At 38.5% G+C, this 27551-nt stretch overlaps 1 long non-coding RNA gene across 6 annotated transcripts; it reads right to left on the bottom strand.

Annotated features, from left to right (window-relative positions):
• Window positions 1-22878, bottom strand: LOC308190635. Of its 6 annotated transcripts, none has more exons than XR_013947413.1 (5): window positions 22141-22615; window positions 8650-8750; window positions 7972-8122; window positions 3680-3750; window positions 1-1324 (listed from the first exon to the last, which is right to left on the bottom strand). It is a non-coding gene; the product is annotated as an uncharacterized lncRNA (long non-coding RNA). The 6 variants fall into 6 exon arrangements; XR_013947412.1 differs by lacking the exons at window positions 1-1324; window positions 3680-3750 and adding exons at window positions 3757-5508; window positions 6589-7540 and having other exon boundaries at window positions 22141-22878; XR_013947414.1 differs by lacking the exons at window positions 1-1324; window positions 3680-3750 and adding an exon at window positions 3757-7540 and having other exon boundaries at window positions 22141-22608.
• Window positions 22879-27551: the final 4673 nt, after the last annotated feature.

Genomic DNA, 27551 nt, shown 5'->3' with positions numbered 1-27551 from the left:
TTAAAGTCTCAGCATCAATTTTGATTTGAGAAAAGCACCTTTTCTCCATGATGTTTCCTGAGGCAAATAAATCAATGCGTTAGCCAAACTGTGCTAGCAACATGCTCACAACACTGTTATTCTAGAGGTGCTAACTGGGATATTGATTGCACTGGACTTTGCAAGGATTATTTAACAAGGTAGTTCTTTGGGAAACAAAGAAAAAAATGCTTGGAAATGTTATATAAATATGGTTTTATTATAAGAATGTGAAAAGTGTCTCAAACAAAATAAAAGTAACCAAGTGGAAGTATTTAACAAATTAATGAAAGAGTTTTTAAAAAGATGCATGTAAACATAAGAGAAAACATCAGTTTTATTCTGATAGGGTCAAAAGTGAAGAGAATTTGCTTTATTAAAGGTGCAAACTGAAACTTTCAGGTTAAATAGTTCTCACCTGTCAAAAGAAAAGCAAACAAGAGAATAAAATAGATTTAAAAAAAAAATAAATAAATACTTGAGTGAGCTTGACAGTGAAAACACCTGGCATTACACAAAATAAAAATAAAAATTGGTTCTCAAATTAAAAGATGGTGCTGCCACACACCATCAAGCAGTGATCCCTGCTTACAGACCTTGCAGCTCCCCTCTGGGGCTGTGTCTTCTTATATTGGGCCCAGGGCAGGGGGGAAGTATGGGGAGGCTACCAAGTGACAGAAACCTGCAGTGATATGTGAAGTGCTGTGAACCCATGAGCCAAAAGGATGAGATCCTGAAAGAATCCAGAAATAAACCAGATACAGGACAATACAGTGGCACTGCATCAAACCTTCGCTTAGGTTCTCTTCTGCCCCAGTAGAAGACTTATTTTCCTCCTTGTATTTTAGTGGTATTAAAAAAAAAAAAGAAAAAAAGCGCTAGTGACTTGAGCCAGCCATTCAACAGCTCCTCCTCTACTTCCGGTTCATCTGTAACAGCTAACATGATGTGGGAGAAAGAGGAACCATGACTGTAGCTTTTCTTCTTGTTCTCCAGCTTGAGTGAAGATGCAGCTCTTTCCTTGCTCATGAGCTGTGGCAGCAAAAACTCATGCAAAAAGTAAGATCTATGCCACTTAACCCCATGCATATTTATAAGACTAAAAAAACCAAGAGCTTTCTTGGGGAGGGAACAGAAATAAGACTAATAACAGAAAATAATAGCAGAGTTAGACTGGTTTGGGGATTCAGAAATTTTAAATCCTACACCAAATCATTCTTGTCCATTGTGCAGAAAACTTATTTTCACCCATGAATTCTTGATCAGAAAATTTACTATGGGTAGCTGGCAGATTGGCAAGTCCAATCTGGAAAAAAAAAAAAAAAAAAGTTTTTTTAATGTAATGGCATTTCAGTTTCTTGTCAAATCAGAAGAATAACTCACTGTGCATAAAGCCAAACCTGTACAAGTCCCTGTACAAGTCCCTGCAGGATTTGGGCCTAAAGTTATGAGAGAAGGATGAAATAGTGCAATATTAAGGACCTCTGCTTGCTCCTCTGACATGCTGTAAAGTTTATGTTTTTCCCAAGAAGTAGGGAAATGCCTGGAGAACGCAATTCAGTGTTTTATTAACATACAATCTGAGCTCACAGCAATTTAGGAGAAGGTAGAAAATAACATAATTCTCAACATTTTGACAGGACTCGTTTAGCTCATTTCTTCACATTTTGAAAAGGAAAATTACACTTTCATTTCAAAATTGCCATTGCCACAGTTTCCAAGACTGATACCTACTGCCACTGTTCCTGTATATTGTTAGCAGTATTGTAGCAGAAATGTTTCTGTCTGGTTTTATATCCCTGATTATCCAGGTCCTAAAAGCCATTTAGATGAGACTATCCTAGGTATGCATATAACTGAATTAGCGATCATTCATGCTTTTTTTTTTTTAATTTCTATAATTCTCTGGTATAGTTAAACTGCCTTAATTTTAGCATTGGAAACATGCTTCCAATATACAGTATAGTAAATAATGTAGTAAGAAAAGACCACAGTAATGTGTCAAATTACTTCACAATATTGTGAGTCTTTTTTTTTTCCATCTATTGGTCCTTTTTTCTATGAACTTGAACATAATTATTAAGAACTCTCTCCATATTGGCACACTTATAATTATAGGCAAGACAACTTGTATAACAAAATATTATTCTACTACATTATGAAAATTATACAACAGGGCACTCAGTTAATGTTGCTGTATTAAAGGAAACATTTGCTTAACGTGTAATGAGTCACAGCATCCTTTAAAAGTCTATGCAAGTTCTAGGAGTTAGTCATGAAAAAATATCCATTCTCTGCTTTCTTAGGTCTAGTTTATACTCTTGAGTCTCAAATTCAGGTCTCAGAAAGACTGATTAACATAGTCTGTACCAACTATTTGAAGAACTAATTGCAACTGATCAGGAGCTGGGAATTCTAATCCATGGGATACTTTAACTCATCAATGTCTTTGATCTGATATTTTCTTCTATTCAGCTGATGACCATGGAGATAAGACAACAATTAAAGACACTCAAAAGTTGGTTAATCCTGACAAATTTTATTATGTATGCATGTTACAGATTCGTATTTTTGCTCAAATAATGATAATGAGCAAAATATATAAAAGAAAGAGCTAAAAATGACAAAGTTGTCAGAAAAGATGAAAGTGGGATGTAGTGAGAGAACAAAAATTTGAAAGCTGGACAAAACATGTAAATGCCTCATAGAAAAACACTACAGAAATATATAATTGATCAGTCATACTGCTACTATGACCAGTTAAATTTTGTTATTTTTGAATGAAATATCTAATGTTGATAAAGGACAAAGAAAGCAGACATGCAGGTATCACAGAATATATCTTTAACCAGCACCTGTGGAATAGACTTTTATGTTCTTAATTCATACGCATTACTTTTGCCATCCCTATACATACACACATCCCTGTAGTCTCTGCTTCACAGATAACTCCAGAAGCCAAGTGACTCTCTGAAGTCAGATCTGCAACCTGTCAGAGAGCTGAATACAGGCCACCTGAACTTGGGGGAAGTGCACTACGGAAGCTATATCCTCAGTGGCTGTATGTGGTCGTAGCTCAACTCACTTCAAGCTGTGAATTTGCCTTTACATTGTTTTTACTTCTGTTATGTTTTAGAAACTGGTTCTAACTGATATTAGGAGATTGAGAAATACTGAAGAAATTACTGGTTTAGAATAATAGGCTACCAGTCCCTAGGACATCTGTCTAAACAGGAAAGAGAGGGAAAATCTGATTGGTGCTGAAATCCAAAATCATAAAATGTTTTTAAAAATGGATTAAATAGGAACTATTCCAGTTTTCACTGCAATATTGAGTGCAATGAAGTTTGAGTTCATTTAGCAAACTAATCTGACAAAAAAGAAACAAGAAATGTCAGAAATATCGAAAATCATATACATTTTTAGATAAGTAGTTACTGGAAATAGTGCTATAACAGTTGCATAAGAAATCAATTAAATCAAGTTGGTATGCTCTGTATTATAGGCATAATGATTTCCCAAGGAAATTCCAGAAAATTACATGGGATAGAAAAGTCATTATATGCTCACTGCCATAAAAATCTTAATATGCTGGGTTGTTTCACTTTGACATTATCGGAACCATTAGTTAGAAATGTATCTCAATAAATGTATTGCAAACCTCTTAAGGAATAACTCTCTGCTGCTTAAAGACTTACAAGTCTCTCTCTCCACAGGGTATCAGGTACCCTCCTGTTAGTAAAGAAAACAGACTAGTTTGAACCATTCATCTTCATTTGAAAGGTAACAAAACCAGATCTTTCTTTTAACACAGAAGTTGTCAGATTTGTCAAACATGTAAATATAAATGAGAAACTGTTAACCAAACAAGCAATATTTCCTTTTTATTCTGTAGCATACACCTGAAGTCTGTCAGTTCTAATATCCCTGTCAGTAATTACAAAGGCCCTCAAGGCTATTTATTAGACGCCACATGATATGTTTTACAAAATAGCAGCTTTGGGGGATATTCATATTTTGCTTCAGAAAGGTAATAATTAGTTTTGCATAGTCTCATAACAGATCCTGTACAGGGTTCCTCATTTATACAAGGAGATAAAGAATGAAAGCTAAAAAATAAAGAATTTCTTCTTTCCACTGCTGCATATAAAGAAAACAACTGGGTTGAATGCTAAGGTCTATTCTGAGTCTGCTTAATGTTTGGAATTTCATTAACATTTTATTGAACACTTCCTTACACTTCAAATTGCATTTAACAAATTTATAATGCATTAGGTCATTTTATGCATAGCCTATGTAGTGCAAAAGGGACAATATTGTCCAGTTTTAGTGTTAATATAGAAAGAAAAAGCAGTCTTCTTTCAATAAACATCCTGGGCAAATGCCAAGTAAAAGCTATGTTTATGTTGCAATTGAGAGAAGCAATACTGTGAATGAAGGTACATCTGAGCAATCTCAATCCTTGAGAATCTACATTCTAGAAAATTTCCAGGATTAAAACCTTCAATCTTTTGCTCTGCTTTCCATGACCATGTTGAAGCCATGTGGGGGACACTAGTGACGTCAAGAGAGAAAGAAGAATTACGACTTCCTGAGGTTGAATGATAGTGAACACTTTATATCAGTGGATTGTTTCTCCTCAAGGAAACGACAATCACAGTCTTATGATGAATTCATCCCCTTTCACCATCTCTCTTTCATCCCCAGGCAGAGCCTACCTGGCAGGCTCGGGATACCTAGGGTTTTATTTGCTTTCGAGCTGCCAATGTGTGGTGCTGACATGGATGGATGTCAGGAGGGGGCAGTGGATGGAAGCAAATCATAACCCTTTTAAGCACTACAAATAATTTTCCAAGCCTTTTTATCTTTAGACTAAATTAAAGCAATTTTTAATGATACACCAATAAACAAGGTCAAAAAATAGTCAGGTACACAGTTCCAGTTTTCAAAGATGGATGCCTTGGTGACTTCAAAGATCATGAGGTACTCTTAGAAATTAGGAGAAAGAAAATAGTAGTTAGCATGAAAAATATGCTTGTGTTCACTTTGCCACACCAAAAATTAACTTGATGATCTTGAATCACAGTTCTGTGTGCTTTAGTTTTTCTCTTGTGAGCATATCCTTAACTCATAGAAGCATTATAGGAAAATACATTAATAATTTTCCTATAACCACTAGTTAAGTTGTTGAAAGTATGTCTGTATGGAAATGGAAATACGGATGTAGATCAGTACCTGTGTGATTTCTACCCGTATGAACACTTTTATGTTCTAGTAAGTGTTGATTAACTTTTTTTCCTCAATAAATGTGAGTAAATTGCTATATCAAGAAATAGGATTTCAAAATCAGTTAATATTCCTGTAAAATACCTTTATTTATGATAGGTAGCTTGCTAGCCATGCCTTTGAAAAAAAATCAGGCCTGTGATTTCTTTAGTAGGAGAGAGATCCTCCATGCTCATGGCGTCATACGAACCTCTTAGAGTTATACTAAGACAAGACAAACAAGAGACTGTTGCACAGACTGTAGAAACTGTGTTTGGGAAAAAATCCTCTTCCTCTTGAATGAGAATATTCAAATAATCAGAGAGAATATTCAGGCCCTACTAAGTATTCTTAAGCTATGAAAGAAGGATAAATTACTGAATGCACATGATAGAATTAAATGATTCCTTAGAAATAATATATATATATATATTTTTCTATAGAGGAAAGAAAAAAGTAAGCATCATTTATTTAAACGTAAAATAATCAGAAGTATATTACATAACTCTAAAAGTAATATTTTAATTTTCTAGAATATATACTGAGAGTAATAGCAGCAGTTTGCTGCTGCTGTTTGCAATTTTATAAATCCACTGTAACACGTTACATTAATTTTTATTTAAGGAGCAGGCGATCATCAGAAAAAGCATTTCAATTTCATTTATGACCCTCCATCAAACTGCACAGCTCTTTTACAAAGTCACCTTTCTATATGTGAACTCAAAGTGTAATTGTGGAAGTTAGTTCACTGGCAGTATATGAAGGGGAAAGAAAAAGGAAGAGAGGGAGGTAGAAGGAGAAAGTGATATCAAAGTTTAGAGGAGAAGAGGGAGAGATCTAACTTCATTTACTAAACAGATTACAGAGTGCTGAGTGACAAATTAATAAAAACAAATATAATTAACAGATTCAGACCTGACGTGATTATTTATTACTACATAATCTCATATCTAAGTCTGCCCAAGATGTTACTAGAAAAACTTCAGGTTCAAATACAGTAATCATCTGTTGATGGGCCAACACCTACTTTAAAAGCAGAACACAGATTAGTAATTGCACGTCTATTATTATCTAGGTATATATTTAAAAGAGGCTTAAAAACACTCTGTTCTTAAAAATATTGTGACAAAAAACAGCCAGAAAGGCTTGATATTTGTGCAATATGTGCTTATAAAAATAATTGCAAATTAAGTAAAGACTCTATCAGTAGTAGGTGGGAGGTTCTCGAATACTAGATTGTATAAAAACAAAACTAAACAAAACAAAACAAGCAAACAAACAAACAACAACAAAACAGTAAATTACCTATCATAAAAAGGGACAAAGATGTTATGTTTATGTTAATCTGACAATGCCGGATCACTGTCAACCCTAAATTTTCAATGCAATCACTGCTGTTGGCTTCCTTATTTTCCCATATCTTGAACTGGAACGGGAAATACACTTGTGTTTGTTTATGCATAGGAGCTTGTATGAGATCTGCTGTAGTTAACATACAGTGTTTGTCAATATTAGCCACAATTTGTAACATTTAACCTCTTCTGCAATGTTCACCCGAATTGAAATATGTATGTCTTGACAACTGATGATGAAAGCTTTCTCAAGTACCTCAGAATTTCATTACTTTGTAAAATCGTTCTTCAGAGCTGTTTAATACAGAGCTAAAAGTGCAAAAATTGATGTACTTCTTAGTATGCTCAATTGCTGACATTTTCAATGAAAAAAATGACAGCATCCATCTTCGCATCATCCTTCCATATCCTCAGAAAGGACACATAGATGTGTGTGCCAGTGAGCCCACAGACTGTTCCAGTCAGCTACCTGGTCTGAATGACTAGACATCCTCTAGGGTGCACTGTGGCATGTACCTATCCCATAACTTAGATGCAATATTACAGTAACAGAGTGCATAATCTTGTTATAATTTAATCTTTCTGTAATTTATGATAGGAAATTATTATTAAAAACAAGAGCTGCAAAACAGAGAATGCTAAAGACGTGAAGCTGTACTCTGACAGGCAGAAAGAACTGATGTTAATCTGATATGTAGAATACTACCTGCACCATATAATCTTCTTTTAATAAAATTATTATGATAAGTTTCTCAAACAACAAAATATTAAGAATATATACACATATATATGTTGATGGGTCAAACTTTCTCAAGGACTTCATTTTGGCCAATGAAAAAGTGCAAAAACCTATCATGAGCTCTTGCTGAACTGTTTCAATTGAATTTATGGGAAAGTGATGCTAGCTGAAAAACAAATAAACAGTATATTAATAAAGAGCATAAAAAATAACAGAAACATAAACTTTCTAATAAAAGTATGAAAAGTGATGATTAAAATTATAATAACTTCATAGATTTAGTTTGTATATATAGAATTATAAAGAACAATTAGTGTGCACATCCCAAGTTTGGACTAAATATCACACTTATATGGTTAATGTTCAGTGTGTATAACAAGTACATAATTCATATGCAAAAGTACAGGGTTAATATAGGTTTTAAAACCTTGTTACCATATTTCCTTGATATTTGAAATCTTAACTATGCAAACTTAATGTTACCTTAGAATAATTAAATAGATCAATAAATGAAGTGGTCAACAGTCAACAAGAATCAACACACTTATGTGATTTATATATTTTATATCTATTGTATATGATATAGAAATTACTTACATTGGTTATAATACGTATACCTTTTCATCTGTTACTCAGTCTTAATATCCGCTTGGCAATTGACTTAGTGAATTTAGTTAGAGAGACTGGGAGGATAGCATTCTTTTGAACAGACACCTGGCATGCATCAGTTGCTATGGTGATTACCCAGCTGTGCAAACAAGTAGAGGAAAAAATAATGATTCAATATTCCCATGATAAAAGAAACAGAATTTCTAACTGATAAACAGCAAAGTTATAGGAGGCAGTCTGTATTTTTAAACCACAAGGAAAAATGTAGCACTACCCTGCCTAAGTAGCACTAGAAGGCAACTGCAAGAGTTTCAGTTTGTGTTAGAGGAGTGAGTAATCTGCACCATCTAGTGCACTAGATTAGCATATGGTGTCCTGCTGTGCCAATGCCATTTCCCAGTCTGACTTGTAAGGGGGACAAGTCCTCTGAGAACACATCTGAGGATCAGATCAGCCCTCCTCTCCTCCTCTACCCCAGATTCTCAGCCTTGGTCTTATCATGACTGGGATATAACAAAGGAAATTGAAAAGAGAGAAGGGAAAGTTTTACTATTTCTCCTGCTCTGCAAGGACTATGTAAAACTGTTATGATTTTGTGCACAACCAGATTTTTAATGTATGCATATGTCCAGCAGCAGACTGAACAAAAATAAATATTCCACTTACCAGTATTACATTGCAGTACTACCTCTATTCATGGTTCTCAGATGCCTACTTTGCTGCTCCTATGATGACATCTACAGCTGTCTCATGAGTTGTTGCATCACCTGCACAAATGCACAGAGAAGAAAGGGTCTTGAATATGAAATGAGATCTGTGAATCTTACCATTAAAGTATTTCACACTGTATCAGGACCTATTACAACAGCATACTTCTTGGGATTAAATCTACGCTTGCCACTACAAAAGGCAAGATAACATTTTGCAAAGTGGGCATTGGAGCTAATTGGAACCTAATGATGTATAGTGAAAATAATTGCTTGCAAAATAAATTCTGTGAAGAAGACTGTTGTATTAAATGACACAGAAAGAATAACCCTAGCATTCTTTCTCCCTGGTTATTTTGAGATAAAGAAGGTGCGTATGCAAAAGCAACATTAATTGTACCACAGAGAAGAGTGCAGAGCCAGATAGGTATCCCTATGTTGAGCAACACCAGAAACCACCAGGGAAAGGAAGAAAGAGAAATTGAATGACTGTCGTTGAAAGTCTGAAGTTTCAAAACATCAAAACACCTCATTAACATTCCTTCCCCTGAACTCTATATAGTACTTCTTTTTTCCTTCTCTCTTTTCCACCACAGTAGTTTACTGATCTATCCTTGATTCTCAGATTCACTTTTCATAATAAAACCTGGAGAGATTCAATTAAAATGTGTCCTGCAATATTGTACAGCCATAATCTCTTATATGATATTTATTGCTAAAGTCACCTGTAATGGTTAACAGAAGCTTCCAGATAGATAAAACTATCCATTATCTGCATGAACAATTACCTTATTGACAATCTTCTGGTATCATCTAAGTCACATAGAGCACATTGACTGTCTTACTACATGCATTAACCTATATGACTCCCATATGAAAACCTCACTTCTTCTTCTTGAAAATGACATAATTGTACAAGAAATACAGCAAGTAAATTAGGGATATAATATCTTACTATCTGAATGCTCAATTTTTAGCAAATTCTTCAGCTGGAGATGCAAAGCGAGAGATTTCATATGTGTTGCATGCCACTGCCACACATATAAGTGGAGATTCTAATTTCCATTCTTTAGAAAGGTGTGATGAACATATATTTCTGTCTTGGTTCCATCCTACCATTTGAAACAATCTAAAAGCCAGTTGTCCAAAAAAATCTCTCAAGGGTGGAAAATAAGACTGCTTATAACTAGCTCGATAAGTTTGTTGAGTGAATGAATTTAAGTCATCCACTTTCCACGAGCAGATGATGACACCCATGTACAAACAAATAGAGTTAAGTAAAATGAGACTTGAGATTCATTTAGGTCCATCCAAGGTCTCTTTTTACTCAGTAGTGTATACATATATATAGTTAATATTATTAAAGAAAGGAAGGAAGAAGTAAGGAGAGGAGGTAGTGCACTAAGGAAGAACGGAGGAAGGAAGTGTTTGGTAGACTTTGTTGTATATGAGAAGCCTTTTCTGAAACCCTTCCCTTGAAACTTCATTTTGGAAATCCTACTTCTAACAGCCAAACTGGGATATTTCAGGTTGAAGATGTGTTGATCTGCAACTTCTGTTCTTTATTCAAACCTTTTTACATTCAAGATTTTTCAAAGCCAAGGTCTGGAGAAAATGCTAAATTATAGTTAAAATACAAGGTAACCAATTCTTTTTCTTTAAAAAGTTAGCAGTATGACAGTGAATTTTTAATTTTCTCTCTCCACACAGGTAAAGACTGTTAAAAGTCCTTAAAGCAATTTACTGGAAAGATGGAGGAAGGTATTTATCTCAGAAAATCAGGAATTCATAATAACAGGAAGGGTTAATTTCACGGGGACATTGCAGTGACATTGACATTTTAGTTTATGTTTGTCATCATTCTGGCAATTGAAGAAATGCCTTCATTTAAAAAAGAAAAAAAAAAGAAAAAAAACGAGAAAAGGAAAAAAAGAGGAGAGGAGAGGAGAGGAGAGGAGAGGAGAGGAGAGAGGAGAGGAGAGGAGAGGAGAGGAGAGGAGAGGAGAGGAGAGGAGAGGAGAGGAGAGGAGAGGAGAGGAGAGGAGAGGAGAGGAGAGGAGAGGAGAGGAGAGGAGAGGAGAGGAGAGGAGAGGAGAGGAGAGGAGAGGAGAGGAGAGGAGAGGAGAGGAGAGGAGAGGAGAGAAAAGGAGAGAAAAGAAAAGAAGAGAAAAGAAGAGAAAAGAAAAGAAAAGAAAAGAAAAGAAAAGAAAAGAAAAGAAAAGAAAAGAAAAGAAAAGAAAAGAAAAGAAAAGAAAAGAAAAGAAAAGAAAAGAAAGGAAAAGAAAGGAAAAGAAAGGAAAAGAAAGGAAAAGAAAGGAAAAGAAAGGAAAAGAAAGGAAAAGAAAGGAAAAGAAAGGAAAAGAAAGGAAAAGAAAGGAAAAGAAAAGAAAAGAAAAGAAAAGAAAAGAAAAGAAAAGAAAAGAAAAGAAAAGAAAAGAAAAGAAAAGAAAAGAAAAGAAAAGAAAAGAAAAGAAAAGAAAAGAAAAGAAAAGAAAAGAAAAGAAAAGAAAAGAAAAGAAAAGAAAAGAAAAGAAAAGAAAAGAAAAGAAAAGAAAAGAAAAGAAAAGAAAATGACCAATTACAGATAACGGGCGACCCTAACTTTTATCTTAATCCTCAATTATTTTATGCATCAAAAGGTCACCTTTTAGTGCCTATTTCCTGTTAAATTTGATCTGGCTCTTATCTCCTCAATGTAGGTAATTTTTTTCTGTGCCCATTTTAAATGACTACTACTCTCTGAATCTTCTCCCACAAGAATAGCAATTATGCATTTGATTTTAGTAACTGGTATAGACCCATAAGTCTCCAGATACTTCCAAATAGTTGTACATGGTTTTTAACTTCAAGTCTGTGGGTTGAAGAGAAGTATTTGAAAATTATTCTTGCTCAGGGACACAAGGGTCATACATTTTCTGTTCTCAGAGGAGTAAGAAAGAGCCAGGGCTGAACCTTGCTTCAGTGATAGGATAAAGTTCATTGGCAGCAGATGCAGGTAAGCTATCAGGTACACAATGAGGACACGAACTCCCTAGTGTGGTGTTGAGATTCACTCTTGAAGGAATGACTGCTCTGCAAAGAGCAAATCTGTGGCAATGGCTAAGGCAAAGCTGGATAGTGCGCTATATGAATCCTCAAATCCTTCTCCCCACTTTGGGTATTTGGAATGCTACTTAAATCACAGAACATCTGTAGCAAAAGTAGTTCCACCACTTAATGCAAAGAATAGATTATTTTCTGTTTCTCCTGCTTTGTGCTGAAAGAATAGCTTACAGGAAGGACTAGCTCACATGCAGCTTCAGAAAAGCCACAGGATTTCACAGCACAGGATAGCAGGGACCAGCAGGGACCAAAGCAGAAGCAGCCTTTTTTGCCTTTTTTTTTTTTTCCCTAGCTTTCAGAGAGTGTTTGTATTGGTTTCAAGCTTAATAGCTGCTAGCCAGAATCTAATTTGAAGTATTTGTTCTCAAGAAAAGCTCAGGGCCAGTATTCAATTAGCAGTAGCCAGTGTGATACCACTCTAAAACCACTTTCAGGCTTTAGCGCAGACTTTTCATTTGAGGTACAACACGGGTTAACACTTTCTTTCTGCACAATGGCCTATATGAATACGTCAGTCTTTCATTTGTGTGCTTAGTAATAAATAAATAAATAAAAAATGAAGTGCTACATCCTGTGAGGTCAAGTAGCCTGCAGCTAGGTAGGCCATGGGAAGAGAAGATGATGGAGGAAACAACTGAAGAGATTGTGTAGAGGAGCACAATATGCAGGGAGCTAGAGTCTTATGTGAGAGAGGTAGGGGGAAATCAAAAGTGAAAAAAAAAAAAAAGGAAGAAAAATAAAGCACAAGGGAAACAAGGAGTAAGGGAAGAACAAATGAAAGGAAGGGCAAAGAAAATAACTTGACCACTTAGGAAATCAAAAGGCAAACCATCTAGGATAAAGTAATAGCAAAGCAATTACTGAATGTTGTACCACCTATCTTTCAGATATGTCATTCTCTTTGATCTGTTAACAAAAATCTTCACTTCTGCTGTCTTGGTAGAGAATCCAGTTTTCCACTTGCTTGTTGTTGTAGGTTTTTGGTTTTTTTTTTTAAATAGCACTAGGAACAACAGGCCATATTTACTCCCATCACTATACAAACTCTACTCCGAGAATCAGATTTGGAATTAGGATGATTTAGCTACCATCATTTACCTATGGCATTAGCCACAGAAAACAGCTATTTAATTCAATTTCTTTTTAATTAATGAAATAATTCTTTCTCTGTGTATAAAAGAAGCTTTCTCTCCCTCCCAATAATGTCCATCAAAAGGAGTTAGTTACATGTATTTTAAGAAGTCAACTGAATTATTTCTCATTTCATTCAAAGGTTTGTAACTTTTAAAAGTGGAAATTACTCTAGTTATCTCCTTACTTCGTGATGTTCATTGAAACAGTGTCCTCATATCACTATAGATCTGCACAAAGAGAAACTGTCAAAAACTTCATCTTTTTCCCAAAGCTGTATCTGAAACTTATTTTTACACATAGTTCTCTAGAATATATATTAATCAGGCCACAAAATTTTCTTTGAACCTTTTCTGCTGTTTATGTTTAAAGCACTGTTGGGTACTCCTACTTTTAATCATGAAGCTGTTGTCTTCATGTTAAGCTTACCTGACAGGAACCATCTTTAGTTTTTTGTGGGGGTGTGGCCATGGGGGTCGACAAGCCCCATGGTTGGTGATAACATCAAACTCTTAACATCAGGAATGTAAAGAGTTTAGAGGGAACAAAGAAGGGTGATCCAGGAGACACCATGCTGTCTCGGGTTGCTTGGGTTGCTTGTTCTCCCATCGTTAAGGCATGGAAGTTGCTGGGGGTTTGCTGTTGCCGGGCAAAGTTGTTGACCAATAAAGAGTTAGTGGAAAAGGACTGTTGTGGGGTGAATGGTGTAAGAAGGGAGCCTGTCCTCAATATGGGGATGCAACATGGATAATGAAGTTATGCCCTCGATATGAGAGATGAAGTTAGGCCCTCAGCAAGAGATAATGTAGTTATGTCATCAATAAAGTAGTAGCAGTTACTAATCCTAAAAGAACCTTGGTGTCCATGTGGTCATTACGCCACAGTTCTTGAAAACCATTTCAGTTACTTTGCTTCTCTGATTTGAACCCCACTTGTGCTAACCTGCTTGGTATTCTAAGTAACCTCTTGGGTTCTTCAGCAATTTATTTCTCCTGCTCCGCCCCCCCCCCCCTTTTTTTTTCCTTTTTTTTCCCCCTTTTTTATATTTTACTTGAAATACTGTTTTTGTTGTTATAGTCTTTTTTTTTTTTTTTGCAACTTCAGATGATTTTCTGTGTCCCTACAGAAACATAAGACTACTTTTCAGTGTAAATATTCCTTGTAGGTCTCACAGAAATATTTATAATCAAGCAAGTTTTAAAATATTTCCTCATTATTATTAACTCCTTCTGGTCATGTTCCTTGGACTATTTTTAAAGTGACAATCATTTCAATCAAGGCAACAACATGAAACAGCTTACATCTAGAGGACCCATATGCTACAGTATTGTTAGCATGGATATAGTATGCCCAAAGGACACAAATGTGTCTATTGAAATTTCAGAACAAATTTACTAGTGCTAGAGGAAACTATCAATTGCCTAGATTGTACCAATGTATTGTAGGACTTTTTAAAAGGTTGTTGAAATATAACATTTAAAATTTGCATATGATCAACTCAAAGTGTTTAAGATCATATGTATCTGGAAAATATTTAATATATTTGGACATGAATTTAGCAGGAAAGAGCAAGAATTCTCTGGTTTAAAATTATTACGGGCTAATAATTTTGTCTTTTAAAAATAGTCTAGTTTGGAGCCTGTATCAATTTATTCTCTCTTTAGCTGATATATGTAATGGGTAAAGCCTTGTTTGTTCATTAAATATTACTGATGGGAAGGTTTTCAACGGTTAACTGCTTATACCCCCAATATCCTGTTGAAGGAAAAAAACAAGTATAGGAATTTCCTGTTAAGTTAACAATTGCAGTAGAAAGCAGCTCCAAAAAAGGGCAAAATGGCATTCCACCTCCCATGAGAACACACATATCAGCAGCAAAGTCACGACCCCAATGCAGAGGAAGACGACAATCTTCATCCCCACGACCACCAGAGGACTGACGAAAACCCCCTAGCAACAGGCCTTGCGTTTGTAAGAAGACACCAGGATGTGCCACTAAACCCGGAACTACTAGGCTATAAATCGAGACTCTGGCGGGCTTAGGTGTGTGCCGTTGGCGGACCAGGAGACTCCCCGGCTGCCCAGCACTGTTTTACTTATTGCTGCTTGCTGAACTGCTCAAATAAATTGAAATTCGATCTACCTTACCCACGATGTGTTGGGAATGATTTCTACCAAAACTAATTTATAACAAATTGGTGCCGTGACTCGGATAGTGGTAGCTTGGCTGGATCCCTCCCAGGGGAGGCGCGCCCCGCTGATTCTGCGGTCCCTGTCTGGAGGTCCCCAAGCCAACGCACCCCTACCGACGAACCTAAAGTTCCAGCGATAAGTAAATAAATAACCGTTAACCCCTTAATCTTTGTGCACGAAGCTCCGAACGAAGACTCAGGAGTGAGTAAGTATAGGCTGGTTATCCATTCAGTTGGGGTTGGGAAGCCCAGAGTGTGCCTGTGTGAGACGTCCAATCGAGGACGAAGTGAGTGTGGACTCCCTGGTAGTGCGGTTCCCACCTCCCGCAACGGACTGGGCCACGAACAGGAGGTGAAGACCGTGTGTGTGTGTGAAGGCACTCTGGAAGATGGGACAGAAGAGGAGCAAGTCTTCTGGTCCCATGGGTGGGTCGGAACCCAAGGCTGGGTTGCCCCCGATACCACCGGAGAGCCCGTTAGGGTTAATGATTAAACATTGAAACGATTACCCCTCTAGGCGGGGTAAGGATAAAGTTAAGATGATACATTATTGTATGGAAGTCTGGGGTGGGAAGCAAATTAGGGGCTCACCCATTATATTGGCCCGTGTTTGGGTCCTTTGAGGAATGGATCTCTCAGGCTCTAAACCTTTATGTGAATTCAAAGGAGCCTTTCAGCCTGAGAGTGAGTATGCACACTTATGGATAGGATCTGAGACCCGAGCCAACTTATACCCATTAAGAGAAAAAGGGGGGGGAGGAAAAAGAATGAACAGAATGAGGAAGAAGTCCCACTTTCATCCCCCCCTTATATACCCCCTCCTCCCTCACCTCCAGCTCCCCCCCACGGCTCCGGGCTACCATAGTGACTCTGATTTGGCCACAGACACCCCTCGAGGAACTAGACGGGTAACTAGGAGCCAAACTAGAAATCGAGAGTGTGAAGGTAGACTATATCTCCTAAGAGAGGTTGCAATGGGAGGGCCCCAACCCGGTATGGGATACATCTCCATCCCCCTAAATACGGCTGACGTCAGAGAATTCAAGAAGGAAATGGGAAACCTCTTAGAAGATCCTCTTGGAGTCTCTGAGCGAGTAGACCAATTTGGGGGGTCTAATGTTTACACCTGGGAAGAACTCCAGGCCATTTTAGGTACATTATTCACTGCAGAAGAAAGGAATATGATCCGGAGGGCTGGAATGCAAATGTGGGACCAGTAACACCAGCAGGGTCCTGCGGGAGATCTTAAATGGCCCCTACAGAGGCCTAACTGGAATAACCAAATGAACAAGATAGGGATCATATGCAGGATTTAAAGACTATTATTGTACAAGGTATAAGGGGGTCAGTCCCTAGAGGACAAAATACAAATAAGGCCTTTAGTGAACATCAAAAGAAGGATGAAACTCCCACAGAATGGCTGGAGAGATTAAGGAAGAACCTCCAGCTTTATTCAGGACTGGACCCCGGTACACCAGTGGGACAGGCCTTGTTAAAAACGCAATTTGTGGCAAAATCATGGCGGGATATCAGGTGGAAATTAGAAAAATTAGAGGATTGGCAGGATAGAGAGATGGATGAACTGCTGAGAGAAGCTCAGAAGGTATATGTGCGAAGAGAAGAAGAGATTCATAAAAGGCAGGCCAGGATTCTAGTGGCAGCGGTCTGGGAAGGACAAAAAGGGCCCCCCCCCCCTCGCCTGAAGGGTGTTCCGCTACCACGGAAAAGACCTCCGAGGAGCCAGAGTGATCAGAGGGATCTAAGATAGATAGAATGTTTTTATTGCCAAAAGAATGGACACATGAAAAAGGACTGCAGAAAACACTTACAAGATGAGCGAATGTTTAAAGAAGATTAGGGGAGTCAGGGGCTCCATTGACTGGGGACTTCTGGTATAATGGAGTCCTTGATAAAATTGAAGTTAGGTCCCCAGCATCAAGAAGTGGAGTTCCTTGTGGACTCTGGGGCAGAAAGATCGACTGTCCAAATGGTCCCCCGGGGATGTCAACCTTCCTCGGAGAAATTACAGGTGATAGGAGCAAAAGGAGAGCCCTTTATGGTCTCAGTAATAAAAGGGGTGGAAACAGAGACCCTAGCCCAAAGTTGCACAGGATCCTTTTTATTAGTACCAGAAGCTAAATATAACCTGTTGGGAAGAGACTTAATGGTTAAGCTAAAAATTAATTTGGAGGTGGAAAATAAAGGAATTGAGGTCAAATTATACGCCCTCACTGTAGAGGACGAGGCAAAAATAAACCCTGAGGTGTGGTATTCTCCCGAATCAGTAGGCCGTTTAGATATTAGTCCCTTTGAAGTCACTATCAGGAATCCCGAGACTCCTATCAGGGTAAACAATACCCAATGTCTCAAGAAGGCAGGGAGGGGCTGCAACCAGTAATCAAGAGGCTACTACAACAGGGATTACTGGAGACTTGCATGTCACCTCATGACACTCCTATATTACCTATCAAGAAACCTGATGGCTCTTATCGGCTAGTCCAAGACTTGAGGGAGGTCAACAAAAGAACAATAACCAGATTTCCTGTAGTAGCTAACCCACATACTTTGCTAAGCCAGCTGTCCCCAGCACAGAAATGGTATAGTGTCATAGACCTAAAAGATGCGTTTTGGGCATGTTCTTTAAAAAGGGAATGCAGGGATTATTTCGCCTTCAAGTGGGAAGACCCTGCAACCCATTGGAAACAACAATTAAGATGGACCGTGCTTCCCCAAGGATTCACGGAATCACCAAATCTATTCAGTCAGGCATTAGAACAAGTATTAGAGAACTATGAACCAAATCCTGAAGTAACCTTAGTCCAATATGTGGATGATTTGCTGTTAGCAGGAGAGAGTCAGGAGGCAGTCAGAACAGAAAGTATCAAGCTACTAAACTTCTTGAGCTTAAAGGGACTAAAAGTATCAAAGTCAAAATTACAGTTTACGGAGGAAGAGGTGAAATATTTAGGACAATGGCTAAGTAAGGGCACTAAGAAACTAGACCCCAAACGAGTAAATGAGATTTTGTCACTACAAGCACCAAAAGGCAAAAGACAAGTTAGGCAGCTGCTGGGACTGTTAGGATATTGTCGGCAATGGATTGAAAATTACAGTAGCAAAGTGAAGTTTTTGTATCAGAAACTGGTTGGAGAAGGATTAATGAAATGGAGCCAAAGCGATGAGCAAAGCCTAATAGACTTAAAAATGGATTTAGTGAACGCTCCTGTGTTAAATTTACCCGATGTTAAGAGACCCTTTTATCTATTTATCAACATAAAGGAGGGGACAGCGTTCGGGGTCTTAACTCAAGACTGGGCAGGGAAAAAGAAACCCTTGGGATATCTTTCTAAAGTTTTGGACCCCGTGAGTAGGGGATGGCCCACCTGTCTCCAGGCAGTGGTCACAGCTGCGCTCTTGGTGGAAGAAACGCATAAAATCACCTTTGGGGGCGAACTGAGGGTATTGTCACCTCACAATATAAGGGGGATCCTGCAGCAAAGTGAGTAGTACAACGCCCCCCCCTCTAGAGATGGCCATACGCAGGATCAAACCAGGAGACCAGGTTCTGATAAAATCCTGGAAAGAGACCTCTTTAACTCCTCATTGGGAAGGACCCTACCTTGTTCTACTTACCACAGACACAGCTGTCTGGACAGCCGAGAAAGGATGGACTCATGCTAGCCGAGTTAAAGGACCAATACCAGAGGAACGGTGGAGAGTGGTCAGCTGACCCGGAGACTTGAGGCTGACCATGCGAAAAGGGACTGAAGAGTAAATTCGTAATCGTATGATCAGTAACCCTCTCTAAGGAATAATAGGTTCACTGTAAACAAAACTGGGAAGTAGGGGAAGGGAAATTCTTTAATGTACCCAGACCCATACATCAGAAGGGTAACGCACCTAAGGAAGAGTGAGTAACTGGGACTGGGAGTGGCTGGAACAGGGAAATCGGTACCTAGGCCCCTGAAGATTACCCTTGCTGCCGTGAAGAAAGTGAACCCCGCTGCTTGAGGCAACCAAGTAGGCGGGCGAGGCAGAGGGGTACAACAGTGGGGAGAGTTATTTGGTACCCACCCCTATTTGAGATGATGGAGTCCGGCCGAATAAACTGCCCTAGTACCCACCATAACTCAAAGCCGCCTCCCCAGAATTATAAAGGGACGTTGCCCTTCTGGTGTATGTTGGCGCTACCTCTCCAATTGAATATCCCCTGTCTGGCTGGGGCCGACCAGGGATATTCGCACCAGCCCTTTAGGTGGAGTTTAATTAGGTGGGAGGACCAAGTTATCATTAACCAAGTAACTACGGCGGGTGCACCAAGTTTTCTCACATCCCTTTGTCAACTGGCACCCACAAGCCTGTGTCTGAACCAAATAGATTTCTACCTCTGCCCCAGCTCGAACCCAGGAAGGGGCCCTGTGGAAATTGATGCAAGTAAGCTACCAGCTGTTAAATGCTACCAACCCTCACCTGACTGAGCGGTGCTGGCTCTGTTATGGGGTAAGGCCGCCCTTTTACGAAGCTGTGGGGGTCAATGAGAAGGCCCGACGGGTAAATGGATCCAATCCCTCACAATGTACATGGGGGAAAACAGGGTCAGGGCATAACACTGACCCAAGTGACTGGGAAGGGGAGATGCGTGGGACAAGTCCCACCGGATAAAATGCACTTGTGTGCAAATCAAACTAACATCGGAAATATAAAGAAACCGGCGGAATGGTTATTACCAGCGAAGGATGCTAGGTGGATATGCTCAAAGATAGGAGTTACCCCTTGTTTATCCCTGGACTTGTTCAATGGGTCTGCAGAATTTTGTGTTCAAGTAATAATCATCCCAAAGATACTCTACCACCCAGAGAATTTTATGTATGACAATCAGATCAAGCAAGAACACCATTTGACAAAACGGGAACCAATTTCCACACTGACAGTGGCTACCCTAATGGATTGGTGGGGGGGGGGGGGTGCAGGGGTAGGCACAGGAGTTGCTTCACTAATCAAACAAGGAAGAGAGTTCACCTCTCTACGAACAGCTTTGCATGAAGATTTAGCCAGAATTGAGAAATCTATCAGTGCTTTAGAAAAATCTATAAGATCATTATCCGAAGGGGTATTACAGAATCGCAGAGGACTAGATTTATTGTACAAGGGGGATTGTGCACCATTCTCAGGGAGGAATGCTGTGTATATGCTGATCATACTGGAATTGTGAGGGATACCATGACCAAACTTAGAGAAGGATTGGAAAGGAGAAAAAGAGAGCGGGAGGCCCAGCAAAGCTGGTACGACTCCTGGTATAATCACTCGCCGTGGCTCACCACTCTGTTGTCAACAATAGTTGGCCCGCTGATTTTATTAACCCTAGCACTGATGTTTGGTCCTCGTATCCTTAACAAAGTCATAGCTATTGTTAAAGGTAGATTGGAGGCTGCTCATCTGATGCTTATGAGGACAAAGTACGAATCAATAAATGATAGACCCATACTAGAGGAAACATTAATCCTGAGTCAATTAGAACTAAATAGATTTAATGAACAAAATGATTCAGAGAAAAAAGAGGGGATTGTAATGGGTAAAGCCTTGTTTGTTCATTAAATATTACTGATGGGAAGGTTTTCAACGGTTAACTGCTAATACCCCCAATATCCTGTTGAAGGAAAAAAACAAGTATAGGAATTTCCTGTTAAGTTAACAATTGCAGTAGAAACCAGCTCCAAAAAAGGGCAAAATGGCATTCCCCCTCCCATGAGAACACACATATCAGCAGCAAAGTCACGACCCCAATGCAGAGGAAGACGACAATCTTCATCCCCACGACCACCAGAGGACTGACGAAAACCCCCTAGCAACAGGCCTTGCGGTTGTAAGAAGACACCAGGATGTGCCACTAAACCCGGAACTACTAGGCTATAAATCGAGACTCTGGCGGGCTTAGGTGTGCGCCGTTGGCGGACCAGGAGACTCCCCGGCTGCCCAGCTCTGTTTTACTTATTGCTGCTTGCTGAATTGCTCAAATAAATTGAAATTCGATCTACCTTACCCACGATGTGTCGGGAATGATTTCTACCAAAATTAATTTATAACAATATACATGTTATAAATGAAGATGCAACTCAATCTGAATTAGTAATATTTATAAAAGGCAAGTAAACAGTGCTGGGTGCGCTGGGAGCCTACGCGCTTCCAACACAGACACACAACCGTTGCACTTTCTAAATATATAGAACATTGCTTTTACATATTCATAAGAAACCCGAGTACACCTATACATATGTACAATCAGAAAAGGTATCAATTGAAACATAAACATGGCAAAGTTTTCCGAATTCTGGCAAGTGTTTAACAAACAATCCTTTAAGTCTATTACTATTAATATCCATGACTGGGGGAGCATAGTTGGAGTTGGTAATCCTGGTTGAAGTGCTCCCGTATCTTCCATGGCTTAATTTTTCTCAGATCATGTAATAGCCTCCATTTTCCATTTCTTTTCTTGATCACAAACACCGGAGAATTCCAAGACTAGTCGTGGGAACAATATGTCTCGCTTTAAGTTATTAAGCAACTCCGCCTTCGGGTCTTATGTATCCTTTTCCTCCCGCATCGAAGGGAAACAGATCCGGCTCCTTTTCAGGGCCTATAGGGCCTGGATCAAAAGGAACGTCCGGGTCACCAGGGGGCGTAACAGCAAAGGCCTGCGATGGCGGTAGCGACGAGGGGGACCGATGGTGTAGCAGAAGGATCGGTGGACGAGCCCGCAACTCCCTCACTATCTGGCAAACCACACGTTTCTGACTGTGGTCACACATGGCTCTTTAAGGCCTCAGAGATTGCTCACCAGGTGCTAAGCAATCCCACTGCAACCTTGTCGTTTTTAGTGGCAGAGTCCCACACCTTGACCTCAATTTGGTCCCATGTTTCAGGATCATAAACTGTCTGATTGTTAATAAAGGGAATAAGCTGTAAGGTTACCAGGACAGTCTTTGTTTTTAAGGACGTATGATTCCCCATAATGCGCAACTGCTTACCTTCGGCCAGCCAGGGGCAGTTGTGTGCGCGGGTCTGCTTCTCTCAGCTTGAGCTTCCTTCCAGCTCCGGTGCGCCTATTTCCAGTGACTTTCTATACGAGCATCTTTGAGCAGTTCGTTGAGTTTGGCTGAACGTATCTTCATTAGGCGATCAATGTCCCTGTTCCTGCCCTGGTCCCTGTTCTGTTAGCCTGTCCCTGTTCCTGTTGTTGATGTCCCTGTTTGTTTTCTTCACGTCCCTGTTTGTTTTCTTCAGGTCCCTGTTCAGGTGCTATTTGTGGCGTAACGACCACACGGATACCAGGGTTCTTTTAGGATCAGTAACTGCTACTACTTTATTGATGACAGAACTTCATCATATCGTGTTGCACCCCATATTGAGGACAGGTTCCCTTCTTATACTATTTGCCCCACAGCAGTCCTTTTCCACTAACTCTTTATTGGTCAAACAACTTAGCCCGGCAAGCAGCAAACCCCCAGCAACTTCCATGCCTTAACGATGGGAGAACAAGCAACCCAAGCAACCCGAGACAGCATGGCGTCTCCTGGATCACCCTTCTTTGTTCCCTCTAAACTCTTTACATTCCTGATGGCCTCATTGTTAAGAGTCTGATGTTATCACCAACCATGGGGCTTGTCGACCCCCATGGCCACACTCCCACATCTCCCCCTTCTTTATTAACATCAACCATCTTCTTGACACGAATTATTACTCCATATATCACATACATTTACCCCTATTTGAGGAAATATTACCTCCCTAACGTGAATGAGCCTGCCTGAATTAAACTAGAAATTACTGACCTCTTTAGAAATGAGCCTGCTGATGATGGAGCAAATAATTTATTTAAACCCATTTTGTTTCCTCATCTATTCCTTTTAAGAGTACCCTCTTTCCTCTTCAGGAGGCTCACGTGAATATACAAAATTCCCTGTGACATTCAGTGCTTATCACTGATGGGATCCTGAGAGAGGCAGAAATACTTCTCTGTCCTATGTCATAACCTCTTTCTTACAGTATTGTTAGGAAAGTATAATTACAATATAATATTAATAACATATAACAATATAACATTAATGTCTAAAAGTGGTTAAAATTCCCAACTTCTCTCTCCTTATTCAACACTTATGAATAGTATGTCATACCAAATGCTACTAAATCAAGATTTTGCACTCAGCTACCATACGCATAAGATAACAGATAAGCAGAGATCTGCAACCTGCCTTCTTTATCATTTGCCTCTGCAAGCAAACATTAGAATTCCTGAATGCTCCAAATATCAGAATAGTTTCCCCCAACTCTGCACTTCACATACACATAAGAAAAATGTTACATTGCCTTACACAAGGGTTTAGTTATTTAACACTTCTGAAAAATCATGCAACATTACTTGACATGGCGGAAGTGATAGGGGTAAGGAAATTTATTTAACAGTATCTTTCACACACTTACATTTGACTGTCTTTGAAGATAGTTTCACAATTGTTACATTTTCTTCCTCTCTAGTGCTGTGGTTTTGATTATAGTCCTTCAACCTTCTGGAGAGAGAATATCATTGTGTCACTTTTTTCAGCTGGTGGTATTTTGATTTTTTCTATTATTCCTTCACTGAAAAAAATGAAAGCACTGTCCTTAATGCAGCATGTCTATGCAATACTTCAAGACTGTTTTCCTCAATTTCCTTTAGACTGGAAAACACTATTGCTAATATTCTCTCTCCCTACTCAACAGTATTTACAAAACCTCCATACTGCGGGTGTCTTAGCAGCTTTTTCCTGAGTGCATTGGAGCTCTTGCCTATAATCTCTCTCCCCTCTCTAAGGCGTCATAATGCTGGCCTTATTTTTATGCCGTCAGTGACTATTTTGCTTTTCCTTCCCTTCCCTTCCCTTCCCTTCCCTTCCCTTCCCTTCCCTTCCCTTCCCTTCCCTTCCCTTCCCTTCCCTTCCCTTCCCTTCCCTTCCCTTCCCTTCCCTTCCCTTCCCTTCCCTTCCCTTCCCTTCCCTTCCCTTCCCTTCCCTTCCCTTCCCTTCCCTTCCCTTCCCTTCCCTTCCCTTCCCTTCCCTTCCCTTCCCTTCCCTTCCCTTCCCTTCCCTTCCCTTCCCTTCCCTTCCCTTCCCTTCCCTTCCCTTCCCTTCCCTTCCCTTCCCTTCCCTTCCCTTCCCTTCCCTTCCCTTTCCTTCCCTTCCCTTCCCTTCCCTTTCTTCTCTTTTTTTTTTTTTTTTTCCAGTTAAAGCCTGAATTGAGAGGCTTTTAATACTTCCTGCTTTAAATAAAAACAAATGCTAAAACTGATGCATCAATAACATGCATTAATCAAGACTAAAAGCTGTGGCCATGGCTACATGAATAAAACAAATATGTTGAGGTTTTCTCTGATTCCCCTTTCTCTTTTCCTTCCTACAGACTCATTGATTGACTTTTTTTTTTTTTTTTTTTTTTTTCCCCCTTTCTTATTCTGTAGAGGTCGCTTGGATTTCAGTTATGGTAAAGGCTTCAGTATTTCTTACTGCCTGTACCTCGATTCATTTTTCCTTTGGCTCAACTTCTACTGAAAGAAGGTGTTCTTCTCTTCTTTATTGCAGATATGAGTTAGAATAGAATATATTTGAATTAGTGACAAAAATAGGGTATGAGGGGGAAATAATCAGCAGTGTACTACTCTATTGCCCCATGATGAAGCTGTATGAAACGGTATTTCAGTACATACCTATGTGAAGACACATCTCTTCTACCTCCCTGACACATTGTGCTATGCTATTTCAGTAAGGTAAAGAAAGGTATTTTCTTACTGATTAAATCAAAGAATGCAGAACTATTCCATGTCTTTTCCTCCTATATAGACAATAGAATTCTGTCTTGTATTACCTCATCCAATACTTCACATCAATCATGTGTATGTGCAGAGGAAAATAAGATCCGGATAATCTTAGCATTGTGGCAAAAAGACTATTGTTTATATTTGGTATAGAAATCTTTTAGGTTTGCTAGAACGAGGAATACAGTTTGAAAAGCACTGCAAATCTTTGACCTATAGCTTTGTTTCTCAAGAATCAAATTCAGTCATACCAAAAAGATATGGGACAAACAGACATGTAATGCACTACCTCAAAACCATTCAAGCATGGGAAGAAAATGTATCTTCCAGGCCTCTGAAGAATACTAAATTTGAAAAATGAACATAAACTTCCTCATACCTGGGAAATATAATGAATTTCTTACTGAAAACCACTAAGGTTTTAGCCACCATATTGGTAGTAGGGACTCCTCTATGTTATATAACAACAGCAACAACAAAAATAATTTTAGAACTGTGAAACTTTTTAAAAGAGATTTTACAGTTCTTTCTTAGGGGACTTACTTGGAAGGGCAGACATTCCAGTTTCTGCCTCTGCCTAACTTCATGATCTGTACAGTTGAGTATCCACTTCATCCAACTAATCGTTTTGCATCCCAAAGCATCCTTTATTGACCAGAAATACCAGTATGAATTTTGGGAACTTCCAAATATGAAGTCATTGACAGTGATGTGTGCTTGCAAAAAAGTTTACTTATAATGAACTGGCATTTTCTGAGAGAAAAAAAAACAAACAAACAAACAAGCAAACAGCCAGAACATTCTGTCTGACAAATTCCAAGTGACCCTTGACAGTAAATTCAGGTTTGACTGGAAAGTATAAACAAGGACATTTCACTGAATTCAGTGTAGCAAAAACAATTTATCGCAACTTCAAAATCAATTGGACTAACCAGGAGTGCATAATTACTGTTTGACTAGAGAGATAAAACCAATCTTAATTTTGCTGTGTATATGATTTAAGTTACTGCTTGCATATGTGCCTAGACAGAGGGCATAAACTGGGGCCTGACATTTCCCACTATGGTACAAAATGGTATTATATGGGCATTAATTTTAATTTGCTATTAGGCTAGACAATCTAAAAAGAAGGAAAAGTGGTACACTTACATTTGCACCTTTCATTTAGGGTTACTCTGATAAAGGTTTTGTCAATAGAAGTGCTGAATAGTTCAAATTGTCCATAAGAGGTTTGCCACAGGGATACATGCCTACTATTAACTGGAGTCAGGCTGTCAACAAAGCAACTCTTTGCTCACAGCAATGAGATTGATGGAATTATAGATCTCCGTCAAGTCTGACAGACTTGAATTACTGACCTAGAAAGGAAAATGTTCATATTCCTTTACTGATTCCCAAGGCCATTCCATCTTTCTTCATTATTATCATTAATATTATTTTTTTCCTTCTTAAGTGTGGCTTAGTTTTAGATTCAATAGAACATATGGTTTATCAAAAGTTAGCCAACTTTTGATGAGTTTTATATTTATTTATTCAACAGCATTAATAGATAGGGTAGATTCCACATAAAAGATATATATTAATATGTGTTATTATCTTCTACAAAAGATATGCCTACAGAAAGATCTACAGAAAGATGACCTAGAAGAGCAACATATAGCAGAATATTAAATATATTCAATAAGAAATTACATAACTGGAAATTTTAGAAAGCAAGCATAATGTGAACCTCCCATGGTAATACCTACTGAAGCCAACTGATGCCTACTGCTTCTTACTAAATTCCGCACAGTTTATGTCCACCTAATCAGGTTTTCTAGTGGTCAGTGAAGTTAATTCATTCTCTCTATCTTTAGTTATATTTGTGATATTCGTGATGTCTTGCTCTATTCTCCCTTATTTTTGCAAACTAACAAAATATGAACTAAACTCTTGGAAAATTAGTAAAATTTGGGCAAAACCTCTTCATCAGATTTTTTTTATAGTTTATATTTTAACGTTTTAAAATAAGTATCAGCAAGTTTTAAAATAAATATAGCAAGGTTTACAAAAAAAAAAAAGACTAGTTGAGAATGTTTAATTTGTGCAAATATTTGACAAATATATTCTAAAATGGGTAAAATGACAAATATATCTATATGTGTTGAAAATCCATCATTGGAGGGTGGTTAAAATAGAAAGCAAAAGAGTATTATGAAGAAAACCAAAATAGCAGTGATCTTTCATAATGGGGAACAGTATTAATTCACTAGAGATAAACAAATGATCTGCTTTTGCTTGAAATTCACATTTTAGTAGTTGGTTAAAAATTTAAGGAAAACAAACAAACAAACAAACAAACAAAAAAACTTGTTTTAGTAATATCACAATTATATGGCCAAGTAGTCCATTGGCATATTTTTTCTAGTTCACCAAAGGTGTTATGAATAACCTCACTAAAGGAGGTGGTTCTTTTACCAAGGAATATTCCATCTGCATGTACAGGCATAATAATGTTACTGATTTGTGGAAAATATTTAAACTTTATCCAGCTTATCTTTTTCACTTCCAATTGTATTAAAAATCATTTTTTTTTCTGATTATGACTAGTTA

Source organism: Anser brachyrhynchus, assembly GCF_964034855.1.
Source record: "Anser brachyrhynchus genome assembly, chromosome: 2".
NCBI lineage: Eukaryota > Metazoa > Chordata > Aves > Anseriformes > Anatidae > Anser > Anser brachyrhynchus.
The sequence above is the reverse complement of the archived record's forward strand: the minus strand, read 5'-3'. Positions and strand labels throughout refer to the sequence as shown.